Source organism: Lichenostomus cassidix, unplaced genomic scaffold, assembly GCF_008360975.1.
Source record: "Lichenostomus cassidix isolate B80296 unplaced genomic scaffold, HeHo_3.0 HiC_scaffold_43, whole genome shotgun sequence".
NCBI lineage: Eukaryota > Metazoa > Chordata > Aves > Passeriformes > Meliphagidae > Lichenostomus > Lichenostomus cassidix.
In genome coordinates, this window is record NW_028147635.1 from 4,488,937 (window position 1) to 4,506,587 (window position 17,651).

At 47.6% G+C, this 17,651-nt stretch overlaps 1 long non-coding RNA gene and 1 pseudogene across 1 annotated transcript in view; both read right to left on the bottom strand.

The window, feature by feature from the left end:
- LOC146421252 (uncharacterized) overlaps positions 1–17,651 on the bottom strand; it is a 194,659-nt gene that overhangs the window by 157,843 nt on the left and 19,165 nt on the right. The window lies entirely within an intron of this gene.
- Positions 1–17,651, bottom strand: part of LOC146421259 (uncharacterized) — a 29,963-nt pseudogene that overhangs the window by 3,964 nt on the left and 8,348 nt on the right.

Sequence of the window (17,651 nt, forward strand, 5' to 3'; positions counted from 1 at the left end):
TGTCTTAAGTCTTCAATTTATCTTCACAGTAGAAAACCTGTGTTCTTTAAATGAGCATAACATAACTGATGCCTTAAATGCTGATAAAAATTTGAGACACAGTTACGCAGTATAGGTAAAAGGTATTACCTTGGTTTAATAGGATTCCAGGTGTACCACGATGACTCGAGCCCTGACGATATCCCCCGTATACAATTTATGGACCCCCTAGATAAGCATACTTATTTAAAAGTCTCCAATGAGAAGTCTAACAAATGAAGTAATTGCCCCCTTATTGAAATTACCTCCCCCCAAAAAGGTTACACTTAGTTTACAAAACATGTCTCAGTGATGGGGGCCCTGTTCAAGGTTGGTGCTTCATGCTTTTGAGATTGTGGGGATGTTTCGTCTTCCCCAAAGAATTCTGAGCAGGGCAAGGGTACAAGGGTTATAGGGTTGAGATACAGGGAGTACAAAGTACAGGAATGGGGAAGGGTAAAAGGATATATAAAAAGAGTGTAAAAGTATAATGGAAAGAGGACAAAAAACCCATCAGGCATTATAACAAAAACAAATTTGTCAAAACTTAAAGTTAACATTACTGAAAGTGAACAGAATTCAATCTTAATAGAACTTAACAGAAGATAAAATTATTGGAACTTAAAAATTAATAAATAGTAAATTGGGCAACACTTAATAGACTTGACTATAATTGAACTCAAACGTAATGGAATTTAAAATTAACACTGCTTAAACTTGACTGAAACATAACATAACGTATGTTTAATAAAACTTAAACTTATTTAACTTAACAAAACTTACCTTTAATGGCACTTGAGAGGTAGTTTAAAATATTCACTATAACACAGCACAAAACGTCTTTAGGCAGAACAGAATTTTTCTGTGCTTTAGGTTATTTTTTGCTATTTATAGTAAATGTTTGTTTTTAAGTAATTGTGAGTCCACAGACATAAACACAGGACACAGGGGAGAAGATAGTAAAACTTCTTTTTGTTGGTTTCAGGTGTAGGTATTTATGTTTCAAAACTTTTGGAGCTTTGCTTTCAATACAGAATAAAACTTCTGTTCCTCTGGAAGTATTGGGTAGAACGTTATCTAAAGACTTAACTTACAAATTTAAAATGCTTAAAAAGTTAAAACAGCACTCTTAGTATGTTTGCTGCAGTACTGTCACACTCATATGCACACAGACATTGTTTTTAGTTATACTTGTGAATAATAAAAAAAGCAACAAACCAAACATTTCCTTAAATTTAGTGAGGTAGTTACTTTGAACGCCTCTGCATCTTTTGAGCTTTAAATTTATGAAGGCTAGATTCAAGCTTGAGAGTATTGAAGTTTTACATAAAGTAGAGTTTAACTCATTTTGACTCTATCATTACAAGAAAACTACTGAAGATTTATCATCTAGCAATTAAACATAAATGAACAATATACAAAGAAGTAACTGAGCTATAGACAAGATAGCAGCAACAGAGAATTTCAGAGGGTTAAATTTCTGTAGGATTAACTGGAAGGGTCAGAAAAGTGTGGTAAACACATGGTAATTCATTTGATGTTTTACATCAGGCTGTAAAGTTAATTGCTACAGCTCTATATTTTGTTCAGTTAATATTCACTTTACTGAATGTATTAGGGCTATTTGAATCTATGTTGAGTAAGGATACAACATAGAGCTTGTCTGTAAACCAAAATAAAGGCTGCCTGCAATTATATTTGTACTATTTGCTTTATACTGAGTAGTTTTAGGCATGCCAAGGTCAGAGCTGTAGCTTCAGATATCTTCTAAACACTTAGCTGGGCATATGCCAAAGCAGCTTTGCGAGCTATTTCACAGGCAGAAGAAAAGTTTTTAAATTTTGTAAAGGTTTTAAAAAGAGAGAAACTGAGGTTTGTCTACAATAAGGCTACAAATAAGGCATTTTGTTGTGATTTATATACTAATTTTGTAGAGTTGAGATAAAATGCATTGGGAAAAGTTAAACTGACTTGAACAGTTTATATCTGGCTAAGACTCTATGAACATTAGAGGTATACTTAAAATAAACACTTTTAAAACTGCTTTTGCAGGGAATTTAGCTCTTGTTCACGGTTTTATCAATTAAGGTGTTATCACTCATTAGGACAATTATTTTGCTACAAGGCTTTCTTATTCTGAAAAGCTGAAAACAAGTTTAAAAGACAACTCAGTTATACTAATTAAAAAAAGCACTTTGAAAATACATTCACAAATTGACTTGTGAAGTTTTGACAGGGTTTTCCGGGGCGCAGCTAGTGCTCGCCTGCTCTCCCGTCACCAGACGGTGGGGAGGGCTGGGCGGGGGAAAGCGAAGAGGAAAAAGCGGCAGAGCTAGCCCCACTCTTCTCTTTGGCCCCACGCCAAGCTGAGCAGCCCAAAGTGTCTGGGGGGGAAGGCACTTAACACACCCAAGCAGGATTTGCTCCGGACTCATTGCTGTCTCGTCTCCTGGCAGCTTCTGGGGGGCAGGGGGCTGGAAAACGCACTGCTGTAGTTGGGCTGCATTTATGGCTGTTCTTACATGCTGCGATATTTGTTGTGACTCTGAGGGGCTAGTCGTTGGTTGTACTGGGCAATTGTGTTGTTTCTTTGCTGTTTCAAGTGTTTCATCACTTGTTGCAATTGAGTTCTCAGTTCTTCTATAGGATTCTTGAGTTTTTTCTGGCTTTTGGTGGCTGTCTTTTGCAGAGTAATATTGTTTGCCAGCTCTGTTTCTTTTTCATCAGAGCTGCTTTTTTTCCTCACTGGGCAAGGGCTGTGTTTCTGGGATTGCTGCCCATGTGGGTGATTAAGGTGACGAAAGGAGGCATGGACATTGGGTGCCTTCTGTGACTTCCGTGTTTTGTATGATTTGACTGGAGCTCACGATTGGAGAAATTTCTGCACTTATCTCTGGATTCTGTCCTGTAGCAGACTCCCTTTTGAGCGGACCTCTCAGGTTAGATTTTTCATACTTTCTGTGTAATTCAGAGACAGTCAAGCTGGACTCTGCTTTTTGCTTTTTCATCACTTGAAACTTTTCAAATAAAAAAGCTTTTGTTTCTTCTCTGGACTCTTTCAGCGGCAGAGGAGCAAAGGGGGTGTTATCTGTTGGAGTGCGGCCAGCGGGAACGGAGAAAGCTTGCACTGCCACGGTAGCTACACGGGTCTCTGTCTTCATAGCTTTTAAAGTGTTGATTAGAGAGTGCCAAGTCGCTCTCCTAGCTGTTAGATCTTTTCTCCTCTTGTTCTGTATCGTTTGGTTGCATAAAAAATCTCCCACCTCTTGGCATTCTGGCACAGCGAAAAGTAGAGGGGGTGAGCCAAAATAGTTTTTCTTCCTAATGTAGGAAATAAGTTTATCTAAATTTTTCTCTTTCACTCCTTTACCTCTATTATCAAGGATATTAAGGAGTGAATTCTGTGCTGCGGCAAGTTCTAAATCCATTGCCTGCGACCCCCGCGCAGAGGAAGAGGTAGCGACCCTCCTCACCTGGCTTGGACTTTAATTCAGTCTTCAGCCGTTTTGTGGCTCGGACTTCAATTCAGTCTTCAGCCGTTTCTTCACGTCTGCGACCTCCTCCCAGCTTCCACTGCTTGACTGATTCGATCTTCTCGCAGCTTCAGCTCTTGAACTCGAAGTACCGGTCTGTCCCTGTTCTTGGACGCCAAAATGTCAGAGAAGTTGCCGGGACATAACACACACTCTCACAGAGATAATGGTGTTATTCCATTTATTTCTTCTAAGACAGGCATTATTATAGAAAACAGGTACAGATTCACACGACAAACTGGCACTTATAATTGGCTGTTTGGTCTATGTGCACATCTATCTTAGCTTTTTAATTTGCTGTTGTCTTTAGGCGTGTTTCACTTGAATCAGCTGAAGTTTTGCCAGCATAAGCTGAATTACTGTGTGATTCTTTCTCTATTTTGCTTATTTCGTCTATATTAGATACAATTCTAGTTCTCTTTTCCTTTCTATCTCTTGAGAAGAATATCTCAAAGTTATGTACGATAGCATCTTAGAGTTAGAAACAATAGCATCTTCAGAGCTTAAAACAATAGCTAGTTTGTGCATGCTACATCTTCTTCTGCATGCACACCTCGCCAATATGGCCTCGTTCTGCTAACCATTTTCCAATAGGGATGCATTAGACTTCCTCACCCAATGCTGCGAGAAGTAACCACAGAGCTTGTGTCCAAGCTCAGGGGAGAAGACTTTACTTCACGCTCCAATGTCCATGTAGAAAGCTTCTACCTTTCTGAGATTTCGTGGTGTTTTTATAGGGAAAAGAGTGTGGATTTATGGTCACTTAAAAATTTTTCACATTCTCTCAGTGTCTCACCTTGACTTCTAGGCGCTAGTACTAGATAGCCCAGATTAAGCTATCAACTTAATCTGAGCCATCCATCTCCGGCTGCCGATCAGGGAAGAACAAGAGGGGGAGGGGGGTTGTCCTGCCACACCAGGGAGGGTTTTTTGTTTTGGGTTTTTTTTTTTTGTGGGGGAAGGGGAGGGGGAGGATGTTTGGATCTTGCAGGACTCCAAATGTGAGTCGCAAATGCCCCTAGGGGGAACATTGGGGAGTTTCCGGCACGCTGGTTTTGGGGAGATCCTGGTGGCAGCTGCCAAGAGAAATGAAATGGGATGGGAAGGGAAGGGAAGGGAAGGGTGGGATGTGGATTGGGGTGTGGGATGAAGTCTGGGGGAGGGGGATGGGTATGATGGGGCCGGGATGAGGCAGCTGAAGGTTGGGGGTGATGAAGCTGTCCCAGCAACTGGGGGCCGAGTGCGGGGGGAGCCCTGCGGGCATTGCCCGGCCCTGCCCGGCACGGCTGATGCCGCCCGCCCGCACTGCGCACTGCTCCAGACTGGTGCTGCCAGTGCCGCGTGGGGCGGGGCTGCTTTGGGGACCCCCCAGGGCAGAGCGCTTTGGGCTGCTTGGGGGCTCTGGGCACCTGCAAAACCAGCACGGGGCATAGGAAGAGCATGTGGGGGCAGCTGGGGCCCTACTGGTGGCGCTGGTGGCGCTGGGAGTCCCCCCGGCCGCGGGGTGAGCGGGGGGCGCGGTGAGAAGCGGGGCTGGGAGCCCAAATGGAGCAAAATGGGGATTGGGACCCCCGGACTGGGCAGGAGGGCCTGGAACCCGCAAAACCAAGCACATGGAAGGGGGGTTGGGGATCGAGGGGACAATGGAGAAGGGGCAGAAGAGCAAGGGAAAAGAGGGGGCTGGGACCCCCAAAGAGAGCGGGAGGGGGATGGGACACCCAAATGGAGTCAGGAGGGGTCTGTGGATTGGGAGAAAGATGGGAACGGGTAGGAGAGGGGAGGGAAGGGTGGGGTTGGGATGGAAGCAGGGCAGTTCCATGGGGGTCCAACCCTGTCCCCCAGCACTCGATCCCCGGAGCAATTCCCTGGGGCTCTGGGGGAGGTGGATCTGCACTGGGGGTCCCTAAGCCCCCTGTCCATCCCTGGAGCTGATTGGGGGGCTCCCCCCACCCAGCAGCTTGTGCTGCAGCAGCCATGGGGCAGAGGAGAGTGGGGAAGGGGGTTTTGGAGTGGGAGCAGAGGAGGAGTGGGAGGAAGAGGAGGGAGAGAGGAGGAGGAGCAAGAAAAGGAGGATCAGGAGAACCATGAGTTTTCCCCACCCACTGTGTCTGCAGCACCCCTGGCTCTGGGATCATTGCCCCCCCTGCATTCCGCAGGTGACCAGGGAAGGGGCGCTCACCCCACAGCTATCGGGGGGGTCTTCAGGAGGGATCTGTTTTTTTGGAGGTGTGTTTGGAACTCACAGATTTAGAAACTGAGCCCCAGATATCTTTGCATGTCCCTGGCAGGGATTTTTTGGGCCAAAGGGGATGTTTGGATCTTGTAGGACTCCAAAGCTGAGTTGTAAATGCACCTTTTGTGGGGAATATTGGGGGTGGTTCATTATTGTGATAACGGCTGCAAGTTCCCCATACCCCTTTCTTAACGACTGTACTTGTCACCTATTGTCCTGCCTTCCCTACTCCACATAGTCCTAGCCACACCCCCAGTTTTCCCTATTGGTTCCTGTACTCTAACCCCACGTGGCCCTGGCCACTCCCTCGGGTTTCTCCTATTGGTTCCTGTACCCTAACTCCGCCCCTGTACCTCCCCTGTACCCAGAGGTCACTGGGCCTGTGTGCTGTCCCTGCCCCTCTCTGTTTCCCTATAAAACCCCTTACCCTCCGCCATCTTGCTGTCTATGCTCCACGTGTGTCTATACAGCACATGTCTATGCTCCACATGTTCTGAGCATGTGAGGCCTTCGCCCTCGAGGCATCTCTGCCTCGGGGAGGTCATTGGCCTCTGCTGCACCATGTGAATAAACATCTTCCATGGACACAACGCATAGACCCTCCTCGCCTCCTTTATCATCGCCGGTTGTGGAAGCAGACGAACCAGAGTTAGCCTTATGGCTCCCCGGCCGGTGAGAGCGCAGTGTCCAGCCCTGGGACAGAGGGTTTGGAGCACTGAGGCGCTGAACTGGGCTGGGTAGAGAAGCTCTAGGGTAAAGTCTGCTGCAACATCCTCTAAACCGCAACAGTCCATGTGGGAATTTCCTGGTATTGCCAGGACAGGCCATTGGTTTTGGGGATCTCTGAGAGAGCCAGGGGGGTTGAACGCAGGACTCCCAGAGTGGAGAGAGCAGAGAGGGGCAATACCAAGCTGGGAGACCCCTGGCAGCCTGGAGGGGTGGGGGAGGCTGGAGATGAGGCAGGGGTGGGACACTGTGGCACTGAAATGGGTGATGGGGAAAGGGGGAAGCCCCGAGTGCCTGGAGTGGGGGGAGCCTGAAGAGGGAGATCCTGGAAGCTCTGGGAGCCAAAGCACAATCAGGGAAGAAGGGATCCCTGGGAGCACTGAAACCCCACAGCATCCCTAAGCTGGACCCAGGAGAAGGGGCATCCCCAGGACTCACTGGAGCCCCAGCAGCTTTGAGAAGGCGGAACCCCAGAACCCCAAAGACAGGAGACTGGAAAGGGGGAACTCCTGAGAGGCTTTTTCTGGACTCACTTTTGATTTTAGGAGCATTTTCTAGACACAAAACACCCGTTGACTTCTAGAGATGGACTTGGGCAGGAGGAACCCACAACCAAAGGCACTCATACCTATTTTCCTCCAAACCAGGATTTCCCGTTCTCAAAACTTGGTGAGATGGAGAAGGAGGCTGTGAGGAAGAGGAAGATGCCCCAGGACCCCCAGGCAGGTGAGGAGAAAGTCACTACCTCTTTCCTCCTCTCTTCTCCTCCATCGCCCAGCCCAGCATCACCCCTGGCTGCAGGACAACCCTGCTGCTGACGCTGTCCTGGTGGGGATGGATTGGGGGGATCTCCTTCTACTTCCCTCTGGCATGGAGGCAAATCCCAAATCCTCTCCTTGTCCTTCCTCATTCAGGCAGTGAGCTAAGGGTGGAGACCAGGGAGAAGAAATCCTTGCAGCAGAACCTCATGGAAGATGCCATTTTGAGCAGCTCCATGAGACAGGAATTCAACAGGGAGGAAAAGCCCCAGAGATGCTGCATAAGGAGGGACTGCAAACCCAGCACAGGGCACTCTGAGGAGGGAAGACACACTCTGTGCCAGGAAGGCAACCAGAGCTTCAGAGTTCGGACCTGGTTGTCCATGAACAGCTTAATGGGGAGAAGCCCCACAAATGCTTGGAATGTGGGAAGAGCTTCAGCTGGAGCTGCCGCCTGATCCGCCAGAAGAGGAGCCACACTGGGGAGAGGCCCTATGAGTGTCACGAGTGTGGGAAGAAGTTTCCAACCAGCTCCCATCTCCTCAAGCATCAGCGGATTCACACAGAGGAGAGGCCCTTCCGCTGCCCTGAGTGCAGGAAGGGCTTTAACCGCATCTCCACCCTCATCACCCACCGGCGCATTCACACTGGGGAGACACCCGATGAGTATCCTGACTGTGGGAAGAGCTTCAGCGAAAGCTCCAGCCTGATCTGCCACCAGAGGATCCACACTGGGGAGAGACCCTACGAGTGTCCCACATGTGGGAAGAGCTTCAACCACAGATCTCACTTGACACAACACCAGAAAATCCACACAGGGGAGAGACCCTATGAGTGTTTCAAGTGTGGGAAGAGGTTTCCAACCAGCTCAGATCTCCTCAAGCATCAGCATATTCACACAGATGAGAGGCCGTTCTGCTGCCCTGAGTGCAGGAGGGGCTTCAAGCACAATTCCCACCTCATCACACACCGGTGCCTCCACACTGGGCAGAGGCTTTACAAGTGTCCCGAGTGTGGGAAGAGGTTCAGCGAAAGCTCCACCCTGATCCGCCACCAGAGGACCCACACTAGGGAAAGACCCTATGAGTGTCCTGAGTGTGGGAAGAGCTTCACTCAGAGCTCTCACTTGACCCAACACCAACGGAACCACCAATAAGGGAAGCCCTACGAGTGCCCTGAGTGCAGGAAGAGCTTCATGTGCTGCTCCAACTTTATCACCCATTGGAGGACCCACTTTGGGAAGAGCCCTGGTGAGCCATGCTCCTGGTAACCCACTTTGGAAAGACACCTGGCTGGTGGCTTCCACGTCCTCCTGATTCCCTGTAGCCACCTGGACAAATGCAGTGGCATTTGTCTAATCCTTTGGGACTTAGATTGACATTGGACACTCATTAGGAAAGCTGATTTATTAACTTTACACCCTAAAAAATGTCACCTGCTCTGTCCAGTTGTTTTTTCAGGTTACATCAAGAAATTATGGCAGTTCTTGGAGGTGTTTTCTGATCTAAGTAAGTGCCTTCTTCATCCTCTGGAAACAACCAAAATTGAGGTAAAAATAAAAAAAATTACACAGATCTAAAACGGCACCACTTTCCCAGGATTTGAGGGTGAATTTGGGGTTCAGGGGGATATTCAGGAGGATTTGGGTGTTCTGGGGCCACTGAACTAGGCAGAAGGGGCCACAATCTTGTAGTTGTGCCAGCAGAACGTGTCTACCTGAGCTCATCTGTTCAGGAATTCCAGTTGTCTGTCCCAGTCCCTGGCCTGGGTCTCCCCATTTGGGCTGTGTCCCCAGAGAGCCCAAATTGCTGCTGAAGTGCCTGAGCTGCTCTCAGCTGTGGATATTCCTGTATTAACCTCTCCTGGTCAGTGCCACGGAGGGCTGGGAGGGGATTGGGAGGGGCTTTTGTGGCTCTGAGGGGATTTTTTAGGGGCTTCTGAGGGGATTGGGAGGGGCTTTTTTGGCTCTTGGGGGCACTTGTGGAGCTTGGTGGGAGCTGGGAGGGAGTTTTTTGGTCCTGGCTGGGCTGTGTGGCTTGGAGTGATACTTGGTGGGTCTTGGGGAAGATGGGAAAGGGGTTATGGTGGCACTTGGGGCCATTTATATTGTAGGGAGCAGTTTGGGAGGATCCTATGGGGAGCTATGGATGTTTTGAGGGGTCCAAGATTGACTGTGGAGCTGGGAGGGAGTTTTTGAGTGGTCGTGACTAACCCAGACTCCCAAAGCTGCCACCAGACCCTCCCCCTATGATGCTGCCAGGGTTTAGGGCTCCATGTTGGGGTTCATCCTCCTAGCACTGCAGAAGGTGAGGGGGGAATCCCCAGGGGTCATGTGTGTCCCCCAGAGAATGTGTGTCCCCCCCATCCCAGTGTCACCCCCTTTTCCCTCCTCACAGGGCTCCTGACCCAGCTCCTGCTCCCCCCAGGAGGGAATTTGGGGAGGGGGCAGAGGGGGTGCACAGCCCCTGCCGGGGGATGACTCTGAGCCAGCGCCCTTTGTTTAGCACCAACCTGGGCTTGGGGCTGCAGGAGGAAGAGGCCGATGGGAAGCAGATCCTGCAGATGGGACAGTGCTGGGGGTCAGATGAGCAGTGTTGGACTTTGCTGGGGGACCTGTGAGGGTGGGCAGGGTAGAGTGACTTCTCATTGACCCCACCCAGCCCCCTCTGATGTCACACAGCCACCCTGTAATGTCACAGCCCACTCTGTGATGTCACTGCCTCCTCTGTGATATCACACAGCAAGTCTGTGTGGTCACAGCTGCCCTGTGATGTCACACAGCCCCCACTTTGATGTCACAACCCACTCTGTGTTGTCACTACCCATTCTGTGAATGCACACAGCCATTTTGTGGTGTCACAGCCCTATCTGCAATGTCACAACCCTACTCTGTGATGCCACACCACCACCCTGTGGTGTCAGAGCCCACTCCGTGATGTCTCACAGGCAGCTCTGTGAATCACAGCCCACTCTGTCATGTCCCATCAACATCCTGTGATGTCACACCCATCTCTGTGATGTCACACAGGTTCCTCTATGATGTCATAGCTGCTCCATGACCTCACCGAACCCGTTCTGTGATGTCACACAGCCCCCTCCTGGCATCACAGCTGCTCTGTGGTTCTATGACACAGTCACAGAGGTGTTACCAAAATTTGAATAAAATAGAAACCTCCTTAACCCCAATGCAGCATTAAGCAGCAGCATTCTTTATTCAGCCAGATGCACAGAGAAGAGCTCCTCCCAAAGCCGTGCATGCTGAGCACAGGAAAGTTCCTGTTTAAATTCTGTATTTTACATACCTATTCAGTGATTGTCCCAGAATAAACTTACATATGATAATCTTTCCCCAAAATCATTAACGTATTTTCCCCCACCCTTTGCACATCTGTACTTCTGTCCTGGGGCTCTCTATGGTGGTCCCTGGTGGTTGGTGACCCCAAAGTCATACCTGACCACCTGGTAGAAGTTGGCACACCTGGGCTGATTGCTTCCTACACAATAAGCATTGTGTGGTGCCAGGGGCCAGGAAGTTTTGGAGAACAAACACTGTATGAACACACCAGATGCAAATGATTCTTCATCTGGCAATATTCCCCCCTTTGAGGCATGGGAAGCTTCTCTCCCCTTCAAGCCTTCATAAGCCTCACTCTGCTCTTTTACTCACATCCTGTGAGTTCCTCAGTTGCATTGACAGTTGTGTTCTTCATACAGCATAAAACAAGTATCATAACCACAGTTATTACTATGATCCCAATCATACTTTACAAAAGTAAGGCCAACCAAGCAGTCAGAGAAAATCCAAGTCCTTTAAATATTTTATTTAACCAGTTACTTTCTAATCCTCCCCTTAATCCCCTGCTGGATGTGATGCCTGATGGGTTTTTTGTCCTTTTTCATTATACTTTTATACCCTTTTTATACACTTTTTACCCTTTCCCATTCCTGTACTTTTTACTCCCTGTATTTTAGCCCCACATGTTTTTCCTTGTACTCTAGCCTTGTTCAGAATTCTTTGGAGAAGACAAAACAATCTCCACAATCTCAAGAACATGAGGCACCAACCTTGAAAGAGCCCCATCACTGGGACATGTTTTTGTAAACTAAGTTGTAACCTTTTTGGGGGGAGGTAATTTGAATAAGGAGGCAGTTACTTCATTTGTTAGGTTTCTTATTGGGGAATTTTAGATAGGTATGCTAATCCATGAAGTCCATAAATTGTATACGCGTGATACCGTCGCTCTCTTTTCGTCGTGGTGCACCTGGGATCCTATTAAACCAAGGTAATACCCTTTTTCCTGTACTGTGGTGTCTGCATCTCAATTTTTACCAGCATTTTAGGCATCAGATGTATCAACTAATTTTATCCTCTCTGCCTGATCATCCAATTCAGCATCACATTTGGAGTGTGCACACAAGTGTTGTTTCAATTCAAGTATCCACATAATCCATGTAACAGCAAAAGATCTAATGCCAGTCTGTTCTGTAAGGTCATTTTAGTTGTGGCTTGCAATTGTTCATTTATTTCAGTAAACCCCAACTGAGTTGCATTCACTAAAGTTCCCATTTGCAGTCCAATGGTGTGTGTTTGGTCTGTTCCTAAAGGCAGATCTTTGAGGAGTAAAGACGGATTCTAAAACCCATCCCACTGTAGTTCCCATGCTGGGATGTTTCCAAGTTTCATCCCCTTTAATCTTTCCCCACTGTTGGGTTCCCAGGGGTGACTCCTTCCACAAGGGACGTAACCTTAATACCCGAAGTGTCCATTGTGCTCTTGATTCACCCAAGGGCAAATGTGTGCTCCAAATTCCATCACTTCCCACCCATCCTGAGTGAACTAATGATTTTACCATGTCCTGCTGACAGTCTGAGTCTCTCCAAGCCTCACTGTTTGTTAGGTGAGACCTAACAGGTGTTATTAAGAAAGGCAGAATAATTTTTACAGACACATCCCAGCCTTAGAGCCTGGGCCACAGCCACGAGCCACTGTACCTCAGGATTCCAAACAGTTCAAGTGTCTATCCAAATGCAATTCCACTTTTCCTTGTCATGGGATCCTTTGGCCTTGGCCTTATTAAATCAGGGTATTTTATACCCACCTGCAAGGGGTCCTCTGTGAGGCCTGGGCTCCCTTCCCAGTCCAGACACTGAACTGGCTGGATATATTCCCATTGTCCTGTCTGAGGGCTATTCCATACATCTGGAATTTAACATCCCCAAGGGGTATCAGTGCAATCTGTCAGCCAATAGATATTTTCTTAGGTGATTTCCAGATCCAGTTTTGAGATGTTACAATTCTCAACAGTATTGTTCTGATGTGTAAGAATTCCTTTGTAAGGAATATTCTCCTTCCATCCCTTTCCATTTGCCCTGGGTGCTATTCCTTCCCACACGTGTTCCCAGATTTTTGTCCAAGTGCTAACTAAAGTTCCCCGTGGAATTGGATTTTCTACAGAGAAAATGTGTTGGCAAACAAGCTGTTATAGGGGTTACATTCTGCCATATGCAAAAATCTTGCACTAACTGTAAGAGAACATTCCTCTCCCCAGAGGTTAACGACATAGTTTCTATTATTGTAAATATGCAATTAGTTATCATCATCATCAAGATCGAATAAACAATATCCCCTTAGAAAACCATATTTGATACCTAAAACAGTAGGAGATATATATATATATAGAGAGAGAGAGAGAGAGAGAGAGAGAGAGAGAGAGAGATATGTATATGTATATATATGCATATATTAATAAAACCTCCAGGGTCCAGGGTATCAGTCAGTTTTCTTCCTGCTGTATTTAATGTGTGGCTGCTGGTTTTACCTGCGTGTGATGAACCCAGGGCTCAATTCCTTCCACCCTGAGGGCAGTGTAGGTTACCAGGAGGACCTGGAAAGCTCCTTTGCACTTTTCCTTCAAGGGTTCAGAGTTCCAACTCTTTACATACACAAAATCCCCAGGCTGGAATGGATGAACAGGGACATCCACAGCAACTGGTGCCAACAGGGTTATAAACCACCAGAGTCCAGAAGGAGATTTTTCCTAAAGAAATCAGGTATAGATTTAAATCTGTTTCTCCCTTTGAATGGATTTCTCCAGGAACTGATAGTGTTTGGTACAGCTGCCCCTACAGCAGCTCACTGGTTTTGTCCCTGGCTGAATTCTGACTCACAGAAAAGCCAAAGGAAGGGTCTAGTGGCCATTTTAAAGAGGTTTCTTGGCACATTTTACTAATTTGGTTTTTTGCTGCTTCACTCCCCTAAAAGCAGCCGACCGCTGAGAGCAGCAACGGAAAGGCAGCCGGTCGTGCTGAACACTGACCAGGCACGCAGTGGCTGTGACACACATGAGCGAGTGCGGCTTCCAGGGGGATGGTAGCCCGTTAGGAAAGCGGTAAAGATGAAAGAGGCGTAGACTTCTACGTTTGGGATTCCAGCAGGTTTATTGTAGGGACGCTGACGGAGCTTGCAGGGCGGAGAACGAGGTAAAGGACCGGGGTGCCCAGAATCCAAAGCTCAGAAGCCTCGAACCCAGTCTTGCACAATGTTAAAAGGTGTGTGTGGGGGGAAATGGGGCGTATCCAGCCCCTGAGGACCAACCAGGAAGGGTCTGAGGGAGAAGGGCAGGGTTACAAACCAATAACAGTATTGCAGGGGAAGGTACATAATTTTTAACCAATGGGATGTTTTAGCTGGGGGAATATTCTGAAACAGAAATTATAAATTTAATAAAGGCGGGGTGTTATATAGGACTAATCCACTGCAGCATTTTTTCAAATTCTGATTCGTCCCTTCCACTTTCCCACTCAACTGTGGTCACCAAGAGCTATGTCAGTCCCACTTTATACCCAGGGTTTTGCTCAGCTGTTGCACCACATCTGCTATAAAATGGAGATTTTTCTCTGAAGACAAACCAGGTTGCCCCCAAATCTTGGTATGATTGATTAAGCATAATTTTTACCAGTTCCCTGGATTTATTGGTGTGACAGTGTCTTGGTTTGAAAGACAGGTGTCTGCCAAGAGAGGTTGAACCCTCCCTTAGGACAGAGAATGTGATTTTCCCCTCCCTCCAAATTATTTAATTTTGTAAATCAAGGGCTTTCAGGCAAAGGTATGGGAAAAGGAATATCAGTTCTTTACTAGTATCTATAAACAAGCAATAACAATAATAGCAACCACAAATAGAACCAGAAACCAATAGCAGATGACTTGTGAGCTGCTGAGCCTCTTTCCTGTGTGGTGTAATCACGGTTGCAAGCAGCAGGGGTGCTGTTGAGCTCCCGGCCAGGCAGGGCAGGTGCGATGACTCCCAAGTGGCTGCAGGTGGCGCTGTGGCGCAGGGTCAGGTCAGCCTCAGGCAGCTGGTAATGGTGGGCAGGCTGAAAAGCATGCAGGGCAGCTCGGAGCGGCAAAAAAGCAGCGCGACAGGGGTAGGAGCTGGCTCTCCCCGCCTAGCTAGTGAGGTAGCAAGGATTTCTGCAGTCACAGCAGACGCCGCGGTCTCGTGTGGCAGAGGGCAGGGGCAGGCGGCAGAGGCAGCTGGACTCTCCCGGCGGCAGCTGCGAGAAAACGCAGCAGCCCATGGAAACGTGCACTTCCCAGTGGGAAAACAGGTTGAATCAAAGCTCACCAAGCCAGGAGAAGAAAAAACAGGGCACAGTTGGATTTCCTCTGGTCGCAGCTGAAAAGCAAGGAGCAGCCTCTCCTCTCAGTGTCCGAACCACGAGAGCATTCCACCCGCAGGCTCTTCCCTTACCCTGCCCTGCCCAAGCACACCTTTTGTCTTTTACAAAAGACTTGATAGCCCTAAAACACCCAACTATTTGTTGCTTAGTAACAGGAATGGGAAGAAATTCCAAAGGTACTCAACCCCCAACAAGGACACACTCAGACTGGGGGGAATTTCTGTGGGAAATAAATCTGCCTGTAGAATGCCAGATATTATCTGGGTTAATATCTGATTTTTGATCTGACTTTTTCTTTTTTCTTCTTTTCCACGCCACTGTGGAGAGGGTCTTCCAATCTGGCAGATAGTCTCTTTTGGCAAAATGTACTTGTTTTTCTGGAAGGTCTGGAGTGTGTGGTTTTACCCATTTGCTGGGTATCCACCGGGGGCCAGCAGGAGTGGAAACACAGGCATACCCTCTACCCCAGGTTACCAAAGGAAAGGGGCCTCTGGCTTGTCGGGATTCAGGGTCTTTGTTCAGCGCTGGTGGCTGCTCTTTTAATTTTGCCCTGGTATCATTGGCAAAATGCCGGAATACAGGGGGAGCAGGCTCAGCAAAGGAGTTATTTAAAAAATTGATGGTGAATAGAGCCATGCAGATATACACAACAGGTGAATTCATCTCTGCTCCTCCTTGCTGCTGAGAAAGGACTCTTTTGATGGTTTGGTGGGCTCGTTCTACAATTGATTGTCCTGTGGGTGAATGAGGGATTCCAGTGGAGTGCCCAATTCCCCATTTCTTAAGAAATTCTCTTAATTGTTTTGAAATGTAAGCAGGGTCGTTGTCTGTTTTAATTTCTGCTGACACACCTAGGGTCGAGAAGGCTAAAAGGAAGTGCTTGATGACATCTGTTGCCCTCTCCCCTGAACGCGCTGAGGCATACATGGCTCCTGAAAATGTGTGAATAGAGACATGCACATATTTTTTCTACCAAATTCTGGAACATGGGTTACATCTGTTTGCCAAAGTTGGCAGCTGTGTAACCCTCTGGGGTTAACTCCCTGGTTGTAGGAGGGAACCTGGTATTTACAGCATGAAGGGCAGGTGCTAACAATGGCCTTGGCTTCCTCTCTGGTTAGCCGAAACATTCTTAGAAGGGCTGAGGTGTTTTGATGGTAAAGCTGATGGCTCAGCTTAGCTTGTTCAAATGGGTCTGGGACTGCTGGTTTTATGACCGTGGCAGCTAAAGCGTCTGCTTTTTTATTGCCCTCGGCAATCGGGCCTGACAGATCGGTGTGAGACTTTACATGCATTACAAATAGTAGCTCCCAGTGGGATAGGACTTCTATGAGTTCTGAAAGTAATTCAAATAGTTTTAAATTGGATACTTCTTTAAGTACAGAATTTTCTACTCTAGACATGATTCCAGCAACATAGGCTGAATCCCCAGCAGTGGATGAACCCAGTTAACGGATCTGCAGAGTTGATGGAGTTCTTGCAAGGTCCTTGGATTGTCTTGGATGGAAAGCTGCTGGGGTACGATAGTTTGTTCCCCAATTACCATGCCAAGGTACTTAGCAGGGCAGGAGTGCTGTATTTTCTCTGGATGTATCTGAAACCCTGCTTCTTGGAGAACTCGAAAAGTCAGTGATAGAGTAACATTTAAACATTCATTATCAGGCGCACAAATGAAAATGTCGTCCATATAATGGTACAGCATCACTCCTGGGGATTGCTAGCGGACTGGGGTGAGAACTCTGGCTACATACCATTGACATATGGTAGGGCTGCTTTTCACGCCTTGTGGCAGAACTGTCCAATGGTATCTGCGCAAAGGGGCTTCACGGTTTAAAGATGGCACTGAAAAAGCAAATCTAGGGGCGTCTTCAGGATGAATGGGGATGTGGAAGAAGCAATCTTTGATGTCTATTACTGCTAGCTTCCACTCCCGGGGGAGCATGGTTGCTGATGGCATTCTGGGCTGCAGGGGCCCCATGTCCTCAATAACTTCATTGATCTTACGGAGGTTGTGAAGAAGCCTCCATTCATTTTTATTGGGTTTTTGGATGACAAAAACAGGGTAGTTCCAAGGGCTATCAGTTGGTATAATGTGGCCCTTGGCTAGCTGATCCTCTACAAGGGACTTGAGAGCACTAAATTTATCATTTGAACGCAGCCACTGGTCTATCCACAAGGGTGTTTCACTAAGCCAATTTAAATGTGGGGTAGTGCACTCACCAGTGGCCACAGCTAAAAATCCGACTAAAGAGATGGGATATGAATTTGAGTACCCCATTGAGACAAGGTGTCTCGGCCCCAAAGGTTGAATGAGGCATCCATTACCAGTGGCTGGACTTGGGCTGGAATGCCATCAGGACTTACGATGACGATGCTCTCTGCACTTTGTTGTGCAGAGGAATGCCCCCCCCCCCACTGATGGATTGCGTGGTGTTTTGCAAGGGCCAATGTGAAGGCCATACACTCTTAGAAATGATAGTAACATCTGCTCCAATATTGATTAGCCCCCTTACTCATGTAGACGTGTCTTGGTTTGATAACATGCAAGTGGCATAAGGCCTCTGTGAATTAACCTGCTCAGTCCACCAGGCCTGTAACAAATTAAAAGTGTCCAGTCTATTGTCCTTCAGTGACGTCATTACCGTGAGCTGGTTTGATGTGGCAGCAACGTTATTTGTGTCTACACGCGACATCCCTCCGCTC